General features: G+C 34.3%; 1 protein-coding gene across 1 annotated transcript in view; it reads left to right on the top strand.

Annotated features, from left to right (window-relative positions):
* The window catches only part of LOC135217081 (junctional adhesion molecule 2A-like), a 202,128-nt gene that overhangs the window by 41,296 nt on the left and 158,332 nt on the right, over window positions 1-2,500 (top strand). The window lies entirely within an intron of this gene.

The raw sequence follows: 2,500 nt of genomic DNA, 5'->3' as shown, positions 1-2,500 counted from the left end.
GAGATACGCCGGCTTTTTGTTATTGGATTATAATGGTTAACATAAGATTTCAAAATATATAAAAAGGTGTATTCTAATATGGATTTCTAAACCGTCCATTTTCAACTTCAGAACAGTAATATTATTACATGACTATGTGACCTTCATCATTTCTTTCTCTCTCCTTATCCCCCCCCCCTCACCTCCTCTCTCTCTCTCTCAGTCTAAAATTGTACTGTCCTAATAAATTAATGCAGCATTCTTTAACGTTTATGTCGAAGGAATAATAAACTAAATTCTGTAGACTGCTCGTGTCAGCTTGCATGTTGGATGTTAAAAGTGATAACATTGATAAGTTCATGTATTTGTTCATGTCTATCTTTCTGACGTTACCGGACTGTTACTGTAGTTCTTGTATCTCAAATGTTTCTCTTTCTTCCTTCTTTTTTATTTACCCGTTTTTTTATTTTTTTACTTAGCTTGTCCTTTCATAGATCGATGTTTCATTCATATTATTCATACATGGGTATAAGGTAAAGCAATCAATTTACTATACAATAAGGGCCCGTCTGGTAAAGGTGTTAAAACGTCTTATACAAAAGCACGATGAATGACTTCACGAATCCAGTGACACTTTCCATATTAGGTGTCAAAACAGAATATTGTCCGTCGTGATCTATCATGCTTCTCAGAACAATATATCCGGAAATTCAAAAGAGTTTATTTCATTTCTCTTCACATAACTCCTTGGACTCTTTATTCTTACATTTAAAGTAATATATTTGGATCTAATAGTCTGTGCGTGCGTGTATGTGCGTGTGTTTGTGCCAGGAGCGGCGATGCCATTAGTCAAGGTCATCCTAAAGATGGAATTATTAATATGTTTGCCATCATGACGAACAACGGGCCTTCAGCCCTGGATCGATTATTAGTTTTACATTTTTTTCTTTTTTGGTGAAGTCTGAATCTTTTGCATGACGTCTGGTGAAAATGCGCACTATTTTTATGATTTTTAGAAACGAAGAACGTGACGTTCAGAAGAACAAATGAACGACCTGGGGGCAAAAGTCAACCTGTTTATGATCGTATTGGTCTTCGGTATCCACTGTGACCTCCTCAAAATTTGGTTTCTCAGCCACTTCGTCCACTTCTTAGTTTTAAAATAAGCTTTACGATATTCCCGTAACAATCCTAGGTGTAGAAAATATTGATTCATGTTCAGTAAAAGGGATTTGAGGTAGAGAAGGCAAAAATGGTAAAGGTTTAGATTGCCATTAGCGTGAGAACATGAACAGCCTAAAAGTGAGACGTGACTCTCGTAATGTATAGTCTCTGGAAATAGAATTTCAGTATTTCTAAACGATTCTCCTTGAATTCATAATCAGAATATCAATTAAGAAAAACTGTTTAACAAAATTAATTTTGAATCAGGCCTTTTTAACTAAAATTGCGATTACGAGAAAGTCTAATGATTTTGTTTGATTCTGGGATGTCAAGATATTCCTTTAGGGAATTCTGTTGACAATATTTGGTGCTCATAATGTTTCGAGGGATACTAGTGACTTTTATACGCAGAGAAAAAGAACTCGTTAAACAAAATTGGTTTATTTCCTTAATTACTGAAATCACGAGAAAGCTCTTGTGCAAGAAGTACGCGAGACCTCAAGAGCCATTGGTATACCAGGATGTCAAGTTTGACTTTCAAAATCTTAAAACAAATTTCATTCGAGAAGAACCAGTGTTCAAAAGCATAACTCGATTTGCTAGAAAGGGAAGCAAAACAGGCTATGAAATGTCAAGGAAGTTGAACTGAAGGATCCTTTGGTGACGAGGTTTAATTAACTTCTGTGTATGTGCCCGCACTTAGACTTCAGCTTAAGAGCAAAAGCCAGTAAGATTTTGTCTTCTTCAAATTTTGTCATTTTCATAACTATCTCTTAAATCTCGGATACCGGCTGGGAAGATTTCTGATGATCCCAATTTGTTCGTTGTAGTAATTACCCATTAAGGGGGTAATCTATTCATAAGGCATCTTTACTTCTATTTGCCTTTCATAAGAAATTCCGAGGTTCATTGTTTTATGAAAGGTAGAGGCTTTGTTTGTTTCTTTTGTTTGTTTCCTTCTCTTTTTTTATTGTTGTGCACTTCATTAAAGCAGCTACAAATCTCGCTGAAAATGGCGGTCCATACGATAACAAATAAAGGAAGAAGTTACTTAATTTTGGTGAAGATCAGTTACATTTGTCAAGATCTGCAATAAGCATTGTGACAGTAGCGGATATTTATCAAGCGAAATAGTTTAACATATGAGAGATATAGATCCGTTAGTGGTAGAAGACTATCGTTAGCATTCTCGTTCATAATAGTTATACTATTTGAAATGAATACACATCACACACACACACACTGCATCACACACACACACACACACATATATATATTATATATATATATATATATATATATATATATACATATATATATACTATATATATATACACTATATATATATATATATATA

The sequence above is a fragment of the Macrobrachium nipponense genome, chromosome 7 (assembly GCF_015104395.2).
Source record: "Macrobrachium nipponense isolate FS-2020 chromosome 7, ASM1510439v2, whole genome shotgun sequence".
Taxonomy (NCBI): domain Eukaryota; kingdom Metazoa; phylum Arthropoda; class Malacostraca; order Decapoda; family Palaemonidae; genus Macrobrachium; species Macrobrachium nipponense.
Note: the sequence above shows the minus strand (reverse complement) of the source record. Positions and strands in the feature narration are given on the sequence as shown.